The sequence below is a fragment of the Chelonia mydas genome, chromosome 3 (genome assembly GCF_015237465.2).
Source record: "Chelonia mydas isolate rCheMyd1 chromosome 3, rCheMyd1.pri.v2, whole genome shotgun sequence".
NCBI classification, from domain to species: Eukaryota; Metazoa; Chordata; order Testudines; family Cheloniidae; genus Chelonia; species Chelonia mydas.
The window spans coordinates 146,641,781-146,661,410 of NC_057851.1; the positions used below are offsets into that span (position 1 = coordinate 146,641,781).

General features: G+C 45.5%; 1 protein-coding gene across 3 annotated transcripts in view; it reads right to left on the reverse strand.

Moving 5' to 3' along the window:
• KCNK5 (potassium two pore domain channel subfamily K member 5) overlaps positions 1-19,630 on the reverse strand; it is a 61,624-nt gene that overhangs the window by 16,187 nt on the left and 25,807 nt on the right. The window lies entirely within an intron of this gene.

Sequence of the window (19,630 nt, forward strand, 5' to 3'; positions counted from 1 at the left end):
GCCCTCTGAGAAAAGAGCAAGAGAATGGTGGGGGCTTGGATGAAGAATACAACTATAGAATGACAAGCAAGCTTGGCCACAGAAACACCTCCCCCCCTCCCCACAGCGCTTGTCTATGCTATTAATTAAAAGCACCTGACCATGTTAAATTACAACTATTAAACAGTTGGGCCCTGCCTGTGTGAACAGCAGTGAGCCATACTGTAGCCAGATATACAAAAGGCATGCCACTTTAGCCCTAGTTTTTAAACTTTAAAAAACAACAACAGACTTTTACATTTTGTCTATGCAAATAAACCTGTACAAGGTCCGTGGCTTTTTTTTTTCTTCCCTCTTTTTAAACAAACCAAACATGTAACATAGTTATGGTCATATCCACAGCAATAAGATGCATCTTTGTTAAACAAATGTAGTCAATTTTGCAACACAGCAGGCCTGTACAACCACAGAATACCATTCAGGAGCAAATGGACACTTTATTTTATGAAAGTCTGATTGCACATACATTAGGGAAAAAAATCCACAATACAGCTCTCCTCACAAGGGAGAAAAAAAATTGACATTGGTCTCACACACAGTCTCCTTGTTTAAACACCTGCAGTGATTTTCTGGCTCATCTCCCATCCAGGTAAGTTCTTTAATTGGCGTGTTATGGCTGTAACTAGCACAGCATTATCTGAAGATAAGTCAGTGCATTCAAAACTTTAATCTGCCCAGATAAGGCAGAAGAATGAGATGTACATTATGATGTACAGATTTCTGGAGCATTAGCTAGGTGGGAGAGCTGAAAATGGTAGGTAACTACAGGGATGCTACAAGCCAGAATAGTTCACCCTGCCCAACAGGCACTTTATTTCTGCCTATAAAGGACAGCAAGAAACCACTTGGCCCAAAGACTAGGTTCCCCTTTAGATTAGCTGCATTTCATCTCTTCCCACAAACCCAGTCAAGTCATTATCCAAGTCATGCTGGGCAGATGTGATCACATAAGCCAGTGGCAGTTGCATAGATAATCTCTGCACATCCTTTCCTACATTTACCCATTAGATTCAGTGGCTCTTAAACTTGCAATTTCTTGTATGTTGCGCTCATTGAACAAAACAGTTCTCCAAGTTTCCCAGTTTCTCACTTTCATGGCATTTTAAAACCCCGCAGTGGGAACAATGATCTTGTCCTAATATGAAATAATTCTCTTTAGTCAGAGAGGGTCGGACTAACCGAATCCTTTAAGCCTAGAATCAGCGCAGTCAGCTTTCTTTATACTCTCACCATGGCAGCACCATATTTACTCTATATGCAACAGTGGTCAGTACTGAATCCTGCATTTGAGAGCATACTCCATTGGTTAAACCAGTAGTTGCTGTTCCCTGTCAGTAGCCTTTGCTCTGTCCCCTGCTCTGACCCCAACACTGAATAACCATAGATACGTTAGGCTTTGTCGACACTGGAACTTCATTGGCAAAACTTTTTTTGTTCAGGGGTGTTAAAACACACACACACACACACACACGAATGACAAAAGTTTTACTGATGAAAAGCGCCGGTGTGAACAGCAAATCCTTTTCCTGATCAACTACCTTCTACATAATACGCACTTAGTATTTGGCTCCTTTACAGCAGACTCAGTTAATATTTACTCGCCCACGTCACCAAAAAGCTCTGAATTCCCATAACCTGCTCGTGTTTCTTTTCATTACTTGCTGTACCTCAGATTTTAACTGAGATCTCATTTTTCATGCCTATATCCAGAGACTTGAACATAAATTTAAAGATAGAAAACACTATGGATCAGTTATCTAATCACAGGTACATGCAACACCAACAATTTAGCCAATTACAATAAAATGTCCAGAAGCATAGGGTTTGCATTTATAATCAGATGAAACTTCACACTGCTATTCCTCTTTCAGCAGCTTTTATTTTAACGGAATCCAGCAGCAACAGAATGAAATAGCAGAAGACAACTAATCCTCAGGCAATCGGCACCACAGTCACATCTTTGATTTTACTTACATCCCATTTCAAGAGGGGAAGGGAGATCAAGTCAACAAACGTGAAAGGAAAGAGTCCCAGGGCTAGATATGCTTGTACGTATGCATCCATAGGGTAGCAATGGCTCAGGCCAAGGGGAGAGAAGTCTCCACCTGTACCTACTGAAAGAGAACTTCCATCCCTCTTTTTTGTTCCTGGTTGTCAGGAAGGTCTCTGTAGTAAAAGCATTCATGTAGAAAGAACCTGAAGTGGGCTGCAATGGTAATAATGGAGCAGACTATGGTGGAGGGAGTTATATTCAGAGGGGGCAAAAAATAAAATAAACTTACTTGGAAAGCGCTTACTCAGACCCCTCTAGAAAGTCCTATATTAATGCAGGTGAGCATATGTACATTCCCAAGAAAATAAGAGGCCCAATCCCAAAATGTAGGGCAAAGGAGGTGAAAGCAATTCATGTTGCATTATCTCCATATTCAGCCACCTAGAGACAGAGGCCTAGTCTATATCCAGAGTTGCATCAGATTAACTCTAGGCATTATTTATGGAATTGAGTTAAAATAAAATCAATATAAACCAGATTATTAACCTGAATTAAACAGAAATAAGAGTGTTGGCACAGGATTTTGCACAATTTGAACTACATTGGTTTAAAGCCACACCTAGTATTAAACCTGCGCAGCTATTGAACATGGGTAAGCCCAGAAACCAAGAGACAATATTAGAAGGATGCAAAGCCCTTTGTATGCTAGTAAAGAAATAAGTGTTTGGCCCTGAAAATAATCAGAGTTTATACATTCAGTAGCTTGAATATAATAATATCGTGACCTTTAATATTGCAAAGAAGAAACTGATTCACAGGTTCAGTTATTCACTAAGGCAATCTACTTCTGGGAGATTCACAGTTGGTGTGAATGAGTTTAGGCACATTACATATGATGGAGTTAAAGTCTGAAGATTTCAACAAACCTTGAGTGTATCAGTACTAGCGGACAGTATTCCCCACTTGTCTGTAGCAGACAGAGATTGTTGTGTTAATTTTTAGCAATGAAAGTTTCATTTTATGAATTCTCACAATCTAGCCTTTGCTATGTGACCTGCAGTACTACAAAAAAGGATTTAAAGCCAACAGAGCCCTTTTATGTACTGTGACCTGATACAGTATACAGGGTAAAATAAATATTCTCATCTGTAAACACTCTTGGGCCAGGGGTGGAAGAGAAGGTGATTATCTGATTAGTGGCCTTATCAAAGTGTAAACTTAGACATTAAACTGTTTTCTGCCTTTTCCTCTTGATAAAAATTTATTTCTACACAAGTTTTCCCCTCTCATGTCTGCCTAAAGGGGCTCAATTTTATACTTTTCCCCTTATTTCTGAAAATAACCACTCTACGGTGAGGTACCCTTTGCTTGCCACCATCCTTGCTTCTGCTAGCCAAAAAACCAAAGTGGCATGGGACCAGTAATATGGTCAAGAAATGGAGAGAATACAAAAGGTTACAACAGAAGGCCTGTGTAGCAAAAATGCAGGAATGGTGGCGAAGGGGGAGGTTATAGCTCATGACTTCAGGGACAGCTGAAAAAACTGCAAAGGAAGGAACCAAAGCACGTGTAGCAGTGTACAAAACAGCTGCATCCTTTTAAGTCTCTCCTTCTACTTTTGTATATTTCTCCCAGTCATTTGGTATGAGGCAAGTTGTTCATGGTATGTGTGTAATGTACGAATTCTCAGGAACACAGGACAACAGCTCCTTCCAAATGGATCTAAAATCAGCAGGAAAGGACACACTTTTGGTTATTGCCCATCCCAGTTTTCCGTCTCAGACATAATGACAGCATCATCCTGATTGTTCACTTGGCCCCTCAATCCTCAGCTGCTTGAAACATGCTGGCACATGACCAGGGTCAGTGTGCACAGCCAAGCAAGTGAGCCGTTCAGGAAGCCTCAGGCACTTGATAAAGTATCTATGGGACTCTGGAAATCAACAGGACTTAGGATGGTTGACCTTTCATTTCCCCTCTCTCTCAGCATTATCTGGGGCTGGAATATGATTTTGATGTTCATCAGGATAACAGCCATGCCAGATGAGAAAAAAAAATTTTTAGGAGAGTCCTGGATTTCCTAGTTTGGTTTTGTAGGAATGGTGTGTGACCTTTTTTTGTAGAAAGAAAAATAAGACAGGTTAACCACATTGTCTCAAGCTAACAGACAACACTCTGGTGCCTTACAAATCTATGAGAACTTAACTGTCATTTATGATCTATGTAGCATGTAGTTGATAGGAGGCGTGTGGGGCAAAGCCTCCAGGATATGAGTCAGCAGCAGCATTCATTTGCACCTGCACGAGGGAAGGATGGCGAGTGATAAAGCAAGTGAGAAATAAATTCCAGATTTTAAATAAGAGACAGCCGTTGGCTGCACAAATTCAATTCCTGCTCAACTGAGCGTGTTGTAAACAGACCCTCAGAGAAGATGCTTTGAGAGGTGTCTCCTCCCAGGCATCTAATCCCAGCACTCCAGATTTCAAGGTTCTCTGCATATCCTAGAATTTCTGTAGCAGTTTGATTCTTCCCAAGCAGAACATTAGCAGAATCCCATCTAGCAGCACCACATGATAATCGCTTTGAATAGTTTATGACACAAGGGGGCCAAAACCAGTAACAAACTGTTGAAATTTACATGCAGAGGCTGCAATGTATTTCAAATAATCAGATGTCATCAAGGTATAGGAATTAGGTGTTGAAAACTGCAAATAAGAATAAGCCTAATAAGACCATAGTCAACAATACCTGAATAACTAATTAGTAACACATATTTAATATCACTGGAGAGAGAGTTCCTCCTCCCTCACTATGGGGGAAAAAAAAATCGCAAAGAACAGGTGTTAGCTACACTGTTTACACTCCCAGATAACACATTTACACATAAAAAATATGTGTATGGTCTCTTTTGTAGTCATATACTGCCTTTAATAAAAGACTGATTAAATAGTATCAGCTAGCAACAATCATTTCAACTATTGTTTAACTCATTTTTTTATCTTAACAGATTCCCACAGCAGGCCAAAAGCAAAGTTAACTAAGTGTCAACTGCTCTTTTCCCAGTCCTATTCAATGTATAGCTTCGTGTACTACAGTGGAACACTAACAGGCTTTTACTTTGGGATGCATCAAAAATAATCTAGTAGTGGGTGTGTCAACATTTTAATGTACAATTCTGAAGTGTGCACGTGACCTGCTCAGTTTTCCTCAATCTTCAGAAGAAGGGGAATGTCTTCTCGAAACAGGGGTCAAGTCAACATGACGTGACAAAGTTTTAACAAGATGAGCGCCAACTGCTGCTAGCTACGCTAGCAATTCTTTTAAACAAACCAGAGTTATCTTTACAGGCAGAACATGAAGCTTTAATGAGCCCTTAGACAAGTCATATGCAATTTAGTTATCAAATAAGATTAAAAAATAAAAACAAAGAACTTTGGCTCCATGGTACCTAACACCGGTAAGTGGTTAAGCTAAAAAGCTGCTCCTTTTCCATTTGCCCAGTCAGTTTCTCAGCTTTTCACGCTAATTATGCAACAGTGCAGCTCTGCACATAGATATTTGGAAGATCCAAGTTACGCTACTTATACTTATCGCTCCAAACTTTACTCTGTCCACAACCAAGACTTAAACTGAGCAAATTTCTCCTTACCTCATAGAGAGCCTCCAGCACATATAGAGCCTCCAGCTTCATACAGAGATGTCCCTGCCTCTGAGCCTGATATTTGAAGCATACAAGTAAATAATGCATGCCAGGTTGCTGCTTTGCATATTGCTTTTGAAAAAGGACAACAAGATATGATTTGGGAGATGGCAGGCCAGACTATTTTGCTGCTGTTTTTACAGCCTAAGTCTATTAATTAATTGCTCGGTATCTTCAGAATTCAACTTTGGGTTTTTAGAAACCACTAATGGGGATTTTTTTGTTCCTTTGCCATTTCTACTCCTTGCAATACTGCTTTATCAGCAGACTGGCTAATTTTGAAGAAGGAAGAGAACACCTAACCAGCTTGCACTGTACAGGATTTTAGAACCAGTTAGGTTCCAAAGAAAGCAATAAAGCATAGATGAGGAGGGGAGGCTAAGGATCAGTGCTGGAGGTTCTTCCAAATTCACTGATTAGCCAGAAAAGAAAACACAGAACAGATTGTTCTAGCATAAATACATGAAGACCAAGATGACAAACATAGCAAAGCATGTAAAATACTAAGAAACCTAATATGATATGGCAAAAATATTCTTGCCTCAATTACTGTACCACCCACTCCTTGCCTTGAAGAAGGCCACGTTTAGTTCCAAAACAAAAAACAACATGGTTATCTAGAACAGGGGATTAAAAGAAAAAAAAAAAAAAAGCAATGCTCTTGCAACACAAACATTAACGTTATTGTGGCCTAGGGGAAGTTAGTTTCAGGTCTTTGTACAGGTATGAAGAACAACTAAGGGGGATGAGCAACAACTGACAAGGCTTTGATCTTCAAGAGTATCTATTCTGGGTGCCCAAAACCACTACGATACATATCATAACTGGGCTAAGGGAGACACAGATGTGAGTCAGTTGTCCAGGATTCCATCCTGCAGCCTCTGACTACATGAGCACTAGCCCCAGTAAAGTTATTGAAAGGGGTTCAGCATCAACCTCATACAGACACTGCTATTTGCATCTCCACTGAACTTTAGACCTTACTGCGTGGTCTATAGACAACAAGCAGAAAACATGGGAAAGGAACCTCCTTTCAGTTCTACATCATTGAATTTGAAGAAAACTTTTGTTACTTCTTTGACTCTGACCAATACTAGCCATTTCTGGTTAATAAGTTACAGATCATCCTTGAAGAGGCTCAGAGGTGCAGGCTCCAAGTGGCACCTACCTCAAGCGGCTCCCAGAAGCAATGGCATGTCCTTTCTCCAGCTCCTACGCAGAGGCGCCGCCAGGTGGCTGTGCACACTGCCCCATCCGCCGGCACCACCCCTGCAGCTCCCATTGGAGCACCGGAGGGGCCATTGGCGTGCATAGGAGCCGGAGTGGGGCCATGCTGCAGCTTCTGGGAGCCGCGTGGTGCGGCCCCTAACCCTGAGCTCTGGCTGGAGCGCCGGAATGGGGCTAAGCCGCGTGGTGCAGCCCCCGACCCAGGCCGGAGCGCCAGAGCTGGGCAAGCCCCAGACTCCTGCCGGCCGGCTTAAAATGGCCCGCGGGCCATAGTTTGCCCACCCCTGGTCTAAAGAGAAAAATATTGTCAACAGCACCTAGGAGGAGGAAAATAAGACCTATTTAAGAAATTCTGGAAACAGAATGGTAGCAAATCGGAGTAGAAAAAACCACTAGATAAGTAAGTCTTTCCCTTCTGCACCTCTGCAAAGGTAGGATAGGTTTCTAGGCAATTACTCACAGAGAGATAACATTTTCAAAAAGCTCCTAGATTCCATTGACTTTATGGGATTTAGGAACTGAAGTGCTTTTGAAATTTTTACCACGAGCACATTTACATGGGGACACTCAGGGTAGGTCTACACTACAAGCGCTACAGTGGCACAGATGCTTTGCTGCTGTTATAGTGTAGACACTTAATACAGTGACAGAAAACATGGTTACTAACCTTTCATAACTGCTGTTCTTCGAGATGTGTTGCTCATGTCCATTTCATTGTAGGTGCGTGTGCTCGCCACATGCACCAGTGCTAGAAATTTTTCTCTCAGTGGTATCTGTAGGGGACTGGCTCTGACAACCTCCGGAGTGGCCAGCTCCCACCCCAACTCCTTCTTGACAGAACTCTGACAGAGGGGAAGGAGGGTGGGTCATGGAATGGACATGACAACACATCTCGAAGAACAGCAGTTACAAAAGGTTAGTAATCGTTTTTTCTTCTTTGAGTGATTGCTCATGTCCGTTCCATTGTAGATAACTCCTAAGCAGTACCTGGAGTTTGGGCAGGAGTTCATGGATGTGTCAATTGCAACACAGCTCTGCCAAATCCAGCATCATCTCTGGCCTGCTGGATAATGGCGTAACGTGTGGTGAACATGTGTACTGAAGACCACATTGTGGCCCTGCAGACGTCCTGGATAGGGACATGCACCAGGAAAATAGCCGAAAACACCTGAGCCCTGGTAGAGTAAGCCTTCACAACTGGTGGAGGCACAGCCTGCGCCAACTTGTTACAAGTGCAGATGCAGGTGGTGATCTAGTCTGAAACCCTCGGAGGACACCGGAAGGCCCTTCAATCCTGTCAGCGACGGCAATAAAGAGCTGAGTCAATCTGCGGAAGGGCTTGGTGTGCTCCAAGTAGAAAGCCAGGACACGTCTGACATCTAGAGTGTGCAGACGTCTCACCTCGTTGGTTGTGTGAGGCTTTAGACAGAACACTGGGAGGAAGATATCCTGGTTGACATGGAAGCGCGACACCACCTTTGGCAGGAAGGCCGTACGGGACCGCAGCTGAACCTTGTCCTTGTAAAACACCGTATACGGGGGCTCCGAAATGAGGGCTTTAATCTCGGAGACTCACCTCACCTCAGTAATGGCTACAAGGAATGAAACCTTCCACGACAGGTGGGAGAGGGAACAAGAAGCCATAGGTCCAAAGGGTGGACCCGTGAGCCTGGAGAGGACCAGGTTACGGTCCCGCTGGGGAACCGGGCCCCGGATGGGCGGAAAGAGTCTTTTAAGGCCTTCCAGGACCCATGTGAGAATACAGATCTGCCTTGGACGCAGGGATGGAAGGCAGATATGGTTGCCAGGTGCACCTTGATCGAGGAAAAGGTGAGGCCCTGGTGCTTCAAGTGAAGCAGGTAATCCAGGATGAACTGCAAGGATGTCTGGGTCGGGGAAATATTCCACTCTGACACCCAGCAAGAGAAAATGCTTCCACTTTGCCAGGTAAGTCACTCTGGTGGAGGGCTTTCTGCTGGACCTGACTAGTGCAGGCTTGTTCTTCTAGGTTCAGCCTCGCAGCATCCAAGGCATGAGGTGGAGAGAGGTGAGCTTCGGGTGCAATAGCTGACCATGATCCTGCAAGAGTAGGTCTGGGCAGCTAGGGAAGTGTCCATGGGTCCGCTATGGCTAGGTCCATGAGCATGCTGACGAAACCTGGTGCAATGATAATGACCCACACCTTGTCCCTCTTGATCTTCAAGAGAACCTTACTGATGAGCGGAGTTGGTGGGAAGGCATACATCAGGTCTTCCAACCACAACAGGAGAAAGGCATCGGAAAGCGAGCCTCTGCCTAGACCTTGTAAAGAGCAGAACTGATGACAATTTCTGTTCTGTCTGGCGGCGAACAGGTCCACTCGGGGAGCTCCCCACTTCTGAAAGAGCATCCTGATGACCTCCCAATAAAGGGACCACTCATGGTGAGAGAAGAAGGACCTGCTAAGGCGTGTTCCGGATGCTGGGGAGGTGCGAGGCTACCAGGTGGATTGCATGCTGAATGCAGAAGTCCCATAGATGGAAGGCTTCTTGACACAGAGCCAACTAACTAACTCCCCCCTGCCTGTTGACACAGAACATGGAGGCTGTGTTATCTGTCAACACCTGCACTACCCAACCGGACAGTTGGGGAAGGAAGACTCCACAAACCAGGCAGATGGCTCTGAGTTCTCTGACATTTATATGTAACACGAGCTCCTCCCATGACCATAATCCCTGAGTCTGCAGTACACTGAGATGTGCTCCCCACCCAAGGTCGGACGCATCTGAAATCAGGGAGACAATGGGTCGTGGGTTCACGAACAGCACACCTTCCATTACCAGAGTTGGATTGGATCTCCACTACAGGGAGATAGGGGAGATCCTGGATGGATTGCTGGACCTCTGCTGACAAGCCTGATGACTGCAACCAGGATGTCCGCCTCATTGAAATGGCTGAAGCCATAGACCGGGCCACAGAGTCCACCGCATCTGAGCTGCTTGGAGGGCTGCCCTACTGCTCTGCCCTCCTCCAGAATAGCCAGGAATTCCTTCTTGGGCTCCTCAGGCAGCAACTCTGCGAACTTGGCCACGGATTGCCAGATGTTAAAATCATAGTGACCAAACAGGACCTGATGGTTGGCCACAGAACAACTCTTTCTACCAAAAAGATCGAACCTCTTTGCCTCCGTATTCTTAGGGGTCGATCCTGGTTGGCCTTGTCTATCATGTTCATTGTCTGCTGACACCACCAGTGAGCTTAGGGCAGGGTGTGTGTGCAGGTATTCAACCCCCTTAGTGGGGACATAATACTTCAGCTCCATCCCCTTAGAGATGGGTGGCAGGGTGGGTTTGCCAAAGGGCTTTGATCAGTGTCACAACTCCCTTGCGGACTGGTAATGCCACCTTCAAGAGGGCTGCTGCACTCAGCACATTGAACAGGGAGTCCAAGGACTCTGCCATCTCCTTGGCTTCCAGCCTGAGATTCGATGCCTCCCTCTTCAAAAGCTTCTGGTGGGCTTTTGCATCATGCTGGGGGACCGTGCGAGAGGGCCTCACTATCGCCTCGTTGGGCGAAGAGGAGGAGGAGGCAGGTATAGATGGGCCTGGTAACTCCACTGCCTCTGCCTGGGGAGCTTCAATTGGAGCTGGCTGTCCCTGGGGAGCTTTATCTGACTCTGCTTCGAGACATGGGGGCAGGCGGGAGACTGTGGCTGACCATCTTTCTGATGCTCCTGAGACTGACCAATGCCCCTGCAAAGGTTGGGGAAATGCCCAGGTGTTCCACAGGTGACAGGGTGTTGGCCATTGGCCCTGCGGCCATGCAGCCCCTGAGGGACCAGAAGGAAATGCCGATGCCCTCAGTGGGTGGCCTTGGCCCATGGGCAGTTCTTCCTCCTCACTTTCAGAGCCTAAGGAGGGGGAGGCTTGTCTGGGGGACCAGGACGGGACTGATGTCGCCTGTCTACCCCATTCCCATCGGCTTTCTCCGCGAACCTCTGCTGGGGAGCTGCGATGTCTCTCAGTGCCGCGATTCCGGTGATCGGTGGCTGCGTTCGTCAGATTGGCGACGGTACCCTGGAGATTGATGCCTCATGCTATGAGAGCGGTGGCGCTCCGTGGACCGGGAGCAAGAACGGGAGCTAGAGGATCAACATTTTGGAGACCGTCTACGCACCCGTGGGGATCCGTACCGGCAAACCTGAGACAGGACTCCAGGGACTGGTATACCAACCCTCCGGAATGGTGCCATAAGCCTGGAGACAGATTTGGACGCTCCAGGTGCTGAGACTCTGGGGACACGCCTGCAAGAGTCTGCGCCAGGCAGCCGGCAATTGACATTGGAATCCCAGTGAACACTACTAGAGAGTGGGGAACAACACTGGGAACTCTGGCAGGTATGCTGACCCACATCTGAGGGGTGGTGGCGCTGTTCAGGTGAGAGCTGGCAGGGCACCCGCTGTGGTGGGGAGCAGTGCCGCACTGATGGATATGGCTGGAAGGATCCCAAGGAGGGTTTTCCCATTGAACGAGGCACCTTATTAGCTGGTGTGGGCAGCACTGGAAGGAACAATATGTCCTTAGCAGCCTGAAAGTCCTCCGGCATGGATGGCACTGTCAGGTGCCGAGAGCCTCTGCTGCTTTCCGGGATAGTGGGCAGGTCTCGAAGGGGGCTTGACAGCTCAGTAGGTGCTGGAGCCCAGCCACCATCTGCAGAGAAAGAGCTGCCCCTTGGGGTCTTTGCCGTCCTCTGGCTCTCTCCTTCCCTTTGGGGGACGCAGGTGAATGCACTCTCCCAGCCTTTCTTTACTTTTCAGCTGGTACCAGGGATGGGGATCAGTGCCAGTCTGAAGTCAGTGCCGGCAGCATGCTCCACACTGAGGCCGCAGTGCTCGGAGCTGAGTCCAATCTAGTCGGACCCGATGCTGGTATGAGGGCCGACTCCATAAGGGAGTGCTTGGAGACGAATGTCCTGCTTCTTGTTCGTTCGTGGCCTGAAGCTCTTACAGATGTGACACTTGTCACTCACGTGGCTATCCCCCAAGCACTTTAGACAGTTTTTATGGGGATTACGGACTGGCATAGGTATCTTGCAGTAGTCCCAAGGCTTTAAGCCCAGGGACGGTGGCATGCCCTGTCCCTAGGATAAGTCCCGTACGGGACTAACCAACTATTACTAACTCTAACACTAAGGGAACTATAGAAGTTTTTAACAACTATACACAAAAATTTTGCAATTAGACACAGTTGAGAGAAGTAAGCTTGCCGAGGCAAGGAGACGTTCCAGAACTGTCACTGGCAGTAAGAAGGAATTGATGGAGGAGGGGCTGGCAGTGCCCCTTATACCGGCACATGTGTGTGCCACTCCAGAGGGCGCCAGAGCCAGTCCCCTACGGATACCACTGAGGGAAAAGCTTCTGGCACCGGTGCATGTGGTGAGCACACACACCTGCAATGAATGGACATCAGCAATCACTCGAAGAAGAAGGAGTTTTTCTGTTGCTGTAGTAAATCCACCCCTCGAGAAATGGTAGCTAGGTCAATGGAAGAATCCTTCTTTCAGCTTAACAGTGTCTACACCAGGGCGCAGGTCAGTTTAACTGTCTCTCAAGGATGTGAATTTTTCCCACCCTTGAGCAACATAGCTAGGTCAACCTAACTTTTAGGCGTAGACCAGGCCTCATGAAAATTATACTGAACTAGCTGAAAGGTATGAATTTAAAGTACATTAAACCCCATGTACAGATGCTCTCATTCAGAAGTAAAGTGGCCTTAGATCCAACTATATACTAGAAGTGTTCTGCTGGTATAGTTTATTCCCATCCCCCGAGCAAAATAATCGATACCACCATAACTGCATCTATACTAGGGACTTTTGCTAGCACAGTTCTGTCGGTCAGAGATCAAACTTCATTACACCCTGACCAAGACAGCTATGCTGGCAAAAGTTTGTATTGTACACCTGGCCTAAGGCTACTTTACTTATGAACGACAGCATCCACACAGGGGTTAAATGCACTTTAGATTCAGACCCTTAGTTAATTTGTCTTAAACTTCCCTGAGTTTCCCTGGACAGACATACCCATAGTTTCTAACAGCATGTCTACACTATGAAATTAGGTCAATTTTATAGAAGTCGATTTTTAGAATTCGGTTTTATACAGTCGATTGTGTATGTCCACACTAAGCGCATTAAGTCGGTGGAGTGCATCCTCACTACCATGCCTAGCATTGACTTTTGGAGTGTTGCACTGTAGGTTGCTATCCCACAGTTTCCGCAGTCTCTGCTGCCCATTGGAATTCTAGGTTAAGCTCCCAATGCCTGATGGGGCAAAAACATTGTCGCAGATGGTTTTGGGTACATGTAATCAGTCGCCCCTCCCTCCGTGAAAGCAACAGCAGATAATCATTTCACGCCTTTTTTCCTGGGTTACCCGTGCAGATGCCATACCACGGCAAGCATGGAGGCCGCTCAGCTCACCATCACCGCTGCTGTTGTGGACAAGTCTACTGTGTTATGTTTATGTTCTGTTATCAAGGGTAGTGACTCTGGGAAATGTGTGGGCCTTTTTAGATTTTAGGTGCATCATAGTCCTATCCTTTGTCGCTGGTGAAGAAGTCTTGCAGCTGTCCGTTCCAGTCAGGTCGGCACTGTAACACCCCATAGCACTTCTGTGGTTGACACATGTAACAGCTCCAGGGCTCTTGCTCTTTTGCTTTGACACCTTGCCCTACCAGGACCTCCAAGCACTCGACACAGAAGCACCTGCAGCAGCTGGCATTGCTACACAACAGCAGCTCCTGGGTGCCTTTGTAGCAGATGGTGCAGTAGGACTGCTAGCCGTCCTCGTCCATGGTGTACGGCTCCACCGCTTCCGCTGCAACTCTGCTCTCCTGCGAGCTGGAGGCTTCTGCCTCAGGCTGCTCGCCCAGCTCACAGCACCGCGCGGTCGCACCTACCCCAGCCTACCTCTTGCTCCCATGGCTCATGAAGCCTAGACAGTAGTAAGGAGCAGTTCAACTATAGGCTGAGCAAGTGCAGAATGGTGGTAGAAATGTGCCTTTGGACATTTAAAAGCTCACTGGCGCTGTCGGTCAGACCTCAGCGCAACCAACATTCCCATTGTTATTACTGCTTGCTGGGTGCTCCATAATATCTATGAGAGTAAGGGGGAGATGTTTATGGCGGGGTTGGAGGTTGAGGCAAATTGCTTGGCATCCGATTTTGAGCAGCCAGACACCAGGGCCATTAGAAGAGCACAGCAAGGTGCGCTGTGCATCAGAGAGGCTTTGAAAACCAGTTTCATGACTGGCCAGGCTTCGGTGTGACAGTTGTGTATGTTTCTCCTTGATGCAAACTCACCCCCTTTGTTGATTTTAATTCCCTGTCAGCCAACCACCCTCCCCCCTTCGAAATAAAGTAACTATTGTTTTGAAACCATGCATTCTTTATTTATTTATTAATTAAAAAAAAAAAAAAAGAGAGAGATAACGGAAAAGGTAGCCCGGGTGGGGTGGGGGAGGAGGGAAGGACAAGGCCACATTGCTTACTGTACCACACTAAAAATCAAACTGTTTGAATGACAACCTTCTGTTGCTTGGGCCATCCTCTGGAGTGGAGTGGCTGGGTGCCCAGAGTCTCCCCCCCCCACCACGTTCTTGGGTGTCTGGGTGAGGAGGCTATGGAATTTGGGGAGGAGGGTCGGCGATTATACAGTGGATGCAGCGGGGGTCTGTGCTCTTGTTGGCTTTCCTGCAGCTCCAACAGACGCTTCATCATGTCCGTTTGCTCCCCCATTAGCCTCAGCATCGCCTCCTGCCTCTGCTCTTCGCGCTCACTTAATTCTTTCCTGGCCTCTGTCACTGAATGCCTCCATGTATTAAGCTGTGCCCTAACAGTGCGAGAGGACTGCATGAGCTCAGAAAGCATGTCATCCCAAGTGCGTTTTTTTCGCCTTCTAATCTGCGATAACTCAGGGACGGAGATGATGGGGGAGCGTAGAAACATTCTACGCTCTACGATTCTGAGGGGACTGCATGGTCACCTGTGCTGCTGAGTTCGCCACGTTGACCAAACAGGAAATGAAATTCAAAAGTTCCTGGGGCTTTTTCTGTGTACCTGGCTAGTGCATCGGAGTTCAAAGTGCTGTCCAGAGCAGTCACAATGGAGCACTCTGGGATAGCTCCCGGAGGCCAATACCGTCAATTTGCGTCCGCATTACCCCAAATTCGATTTTAGCAAGGTCGATTTTAGTGCTACGCCCCTCGTCAGGGAGGAGTACAGAAGTCCATTTTAAGAGCCCTTTAGGTCGAGGGAATGTGGTTGGTTGTGTGGACGCAGTCATTTTAAAATTGACCTAATGCAGCTAAATTCGACCTAACCCCGTAGTGTAGACCAGGGCTTAGTCTTGTCTACACAAGAAAGATATTCCACAATAAGGCACAGGGTGAATTTAAAGCAGAATAGTTATTTTGAAATAGCTCCATGTGTGGACACTTATTCCAGAATAACAGTGCCTTTTTCAGGTTTAGTTTAATTCATTTTCAAAGTGGATTAAACCAAATCAGAAAAGGGATGCAGTATGGCCTAGTGGATAGAGCACTGACAGGGACTTAGAATACCTGGGCTCTGTTCCTAGCTATGCCACTGACCTGCTGGGTGACCTGGCGCAAGTCAGTTCCCTTTTCTGTGCCTCAGTTTCCCCATCTGTAAAAAGGGGAGACTACTGACCTCCTATGTAAAGTGTTTTGATATTTACTGAACTAGGTATCATCATTATTCTGGAATAAGAATATCCAGAAAGAGTTATTTTGGAACATCTATTATTCCAGAATAACTCCATGTTTAGACAAGCCCTGAGTGGTTGATTCTTAAAGTGTCATCAGAGGCGACTTGAAGAGCTAGTTTGTATTTGACTTTAAGACATTATTTCTGCAGCACCATGCATGCACACAGACACTGCTTTATACATAACTTCCTGCCTTGGAGAGCTTACAATCAAAGTTAGGCACAGGATAGCAAGGGAAAGTGCAGGAGGTACGGAGATGAGCAATATAATCTTGGGAATTTCCAGTGTGCCCATTCTCTGCATACTTTTAAAAATTATGTAGTCTAAATACAAAAGAGCAAAGTATACCCATCCATATCAGACAGTTATGTGCTAATTCCCTTAATAGTTCATGTTACCAGATGCTCCTTAAAATAAAATACGTACTTGGATACAATGAATTCTAAGGGATCTATATCTCTTCAGAGGGACAGTGTCCTTCAGTGCCGCTGTAAAGTAGTCTAAACTATTTGTTCAACCAGCATTAGGTAGCATCTCCAATAAAAATACTCTGGCACCACCAGTTCTGATTGATGCTGGTATTGTTCCCAGAGTGTGTGTGAGGGCAGGGGTGGGGGGGGGGGGGACGGGGGACAGTGACCAGAAGTTTCGGGGAATTCTGTGACATTTCCAACTATCACATGGAAAATTACAGCTGAACAAGAAGCACTAATGCAGTGAATCTGGCTGAGGACAGGATTCTTCCTGAGACATAAATGCCCTCTCTCTTTTTTGTTTTAATTTTTGTCCCTTGGCAGAGAGAACAAGGGCTGAGAATTTTAAAGGAAATGGAAAATATCTTGGGAAATAATGATCATTGACCTGACAAGAAAACACTCTCCTGTGGGACATTATCTTATTACAAATAAACAGGCAGAGAGTAAGCGAATCTCCCCTCACTTAACCCTCCCAACCCCCCTTTTCATTAAACTTCAAACACTGCAGAAGTCACAAATTGAGAAACAGGAGTCCCAGGAGGGGATTTTAACTGCACTTACGCCACAGACGTATTACTAAGTGATGGATGTTACACACACACGCACGCGCGCACAACAGTATTTGCCAATGGAAATGTGCCTGTCCAGGTAGATTAACATACAGAAAGACAAAAACAGACCCACTGGGAATCCAATTGACTTGGCTTAATTCTGTCCTTTCATAGAAGGAAGCAGGCTCAGGCAAGATGAGACTTACAAAGTAGACAAATGGGTACAACTTTTCTCTTGGTGGTCAGAGACAGAATCAAAGTAGAGAAGGAGATGTCAAAAACTCCATCGCTGTTTTGGGCTTCGAAGCCAATGAGAGTTTTGCCATCAACTTCAATGGGAAAAAATAATGTCCTTAATTTGTAGTGTACTGTTTTAAGATAAGCCACTGCAGTTCTTCTGTAAGCATAGAGGTAATGACAGAAGCAGACAGCAGGCATGTTGGATTTATCTTTCTGCAGCCCCCTCGGCCCGTGCCACTTCCCACAGCCCCCATTGGCCTGGAGCGGCGAACTGCGGCCAGTAGGAGGCGCCATCGGCCAAACCTGCAGATGCGGCAGGTAAAGAAATCGGCTGGGCCCGCCAGGGAGCTTACCCTGGCAGGCCGCGGGCCAAAGTTTGCCGATCCCTGGCATAGAGCATACATGGAACATCCAACAATCACACCTTTCCACCAGCAGGTTTCAAAGATATGCAGGAATTCTCCCTCAAGGGCTGCCAAAATATTACAAAGGTGTGTCAGAACAAAGGAAGGCCAAAGGGTGAAAATCACCTGGGCACCTCACTGTGGAGATAATGAATACAGCATGCAGTAGAAACGTGCTCATTTGCATTTCTGTCTGGGAGCCTCATTACAAGATGCTAACTCTTTGGGCAAATTTAAAAAAAAAGCAAGGAGCATGAATCACAAGATATATTTTCTTCCCTTGACATGTGCTTCAGTGGTGTTCCAAAACTGATACATGATGTTTTATGAAGTCTTGATAGTACAGTATAAACCTCTGCTATTAAAAAATAGAACCAAACTGCAGATTTCTTTTTGCGATAATCCGCTCGATTCTTTACTTGTACAAAGTCCTGCATTATCAAAAGTTTGGACACATCTGATACAAAATACAAAGCTGTCCTCAGATTAAAGAAAGTGTGCATGCAAACATTTTAACTTGTTAATGAAGATAGGATCAAAATCAAGGTGTATAGTGCAACTATAAAAAAGGAATAAAAATAAAAAAAACAAAAATCAAGATATCTCCAAGCTACACGTTAAACAAGAGCAGGGTGTTGTCTACATAGCTGATGTGGCAAGAAAGACACCAATTTCATTACTTCCACTTTAAGAGATTCATTTATAAACACACTATATTTTGAGTTTATAAGGAACAGTTCAAGAGATGTTTAGTCAACATGTAAATGCTTAAAAAATATCCCCACTTTGTAAACAATAAACCTGAGTTGCACTCTGCCGAGTTCCAGCTTGGATTTCTGCCTATGGATTTTAGTATTCCTTCTTCAGATTCACTTGAAATTTGCAGCAATTATAGAGCCAGCCTTTCTTGCCACACAGCCCCAAAAAGAGATTTAACTTTCACAACAGTGAATTCCAGAATGATTTTTTATAATCTTCCTCATAAGGATGCTCAGCATTAGAACCAGGGTTAGTTTTTGTTCCCTCTCTCCCTTTTAAAAGGGAAGTAGAGACCAGACCACTGCTCTTAGGCCATATCTACGCTACTAGGACTATGTGGGCTTAGCTATGGTGCTGTTGCAATGCCGGCATAAACCCGCAGACACAGCCTACACTGACGAAACGCCATTTCCCCAGCCAATGATAGCTAGATCAATTAAAACATTCTTCTATTGACTTAGCTGCATGTTCACCAGGGGGTTAGATTGGCACAGCTAGGTCATTCAGGGTCATGGATTTTTCACACTCCTGTACAATGTAATTTAAAAGTGTAGACCAGGCCTTAGTCTCTCACTTTTGCTTTCTAAAAGCACGAGTTAGCATTTTTGTTTCTTGTTTAATGTACTAATAAACAAGACATGTGAAAAACCATTATCATATGGGATGACCATAAAAAAAAAAAAAAAAAAAAGAGGTGGGACTGTATTTGGGTTCCTAGATAAGAAATAGCGATTGTTCTTTCAGTGCATGATTCTGTTGCCTCTTAGGAAGTTGCCACTTTCGTCATTTTTTCCGTTTTACTTCACATCATGTAACTACTGTGTCCCTGCTGGAAGGGACTGAAAGAGGCACCTTTATGGCTAGAAAACAGTTTCAAAGCTGTTGTGAGGCAAGTCTTTAATAGGGTCAAACTAACCAATTTTTTAACAAGACAAGACCAAGGATCACATTCTCTACTCTACCAAAAGAGACAGGATGGTAAGAGAAGGCAGGAAATTTTGCATGTTTCAGCCCAGCCAGGTGTCCTCACACTGTAAACTATCTGGGGCTGAGACCACTGTTCTTGTAAAGCACGATGGGGTCCTGATCCAAGACTAGGGTTCCTAAGTGCTACGGTAATACAAATAATACATAATAATGCCAGCCCCACGGAACAGGCAAAAGATTCAGCCTTCTAAAGCAGAAGACAGCCTGCAGGGTCTCCAGTGCCTCAGCACAACGTGCTCTGCTGCCCACCTTTCCCTGTAGTATTATAGCTCCTTAAGAAGTCATGCTATTGTTGGTCCCAAAATCTACGCAGTAGCAGCCATGAAAGGGATATAATGATTAATACTTCTTGGAACAACAGAGAAGTAAATTCTACCTCTAAAAATAAAACAGTAAAGTTTAGAGTATTTGCCATTTGTAAGATGAAGTGTGAACGTGACAGTAAAAATCATGTAAGTACTTAGGAAGCCAGAGAACACTGCCAGGA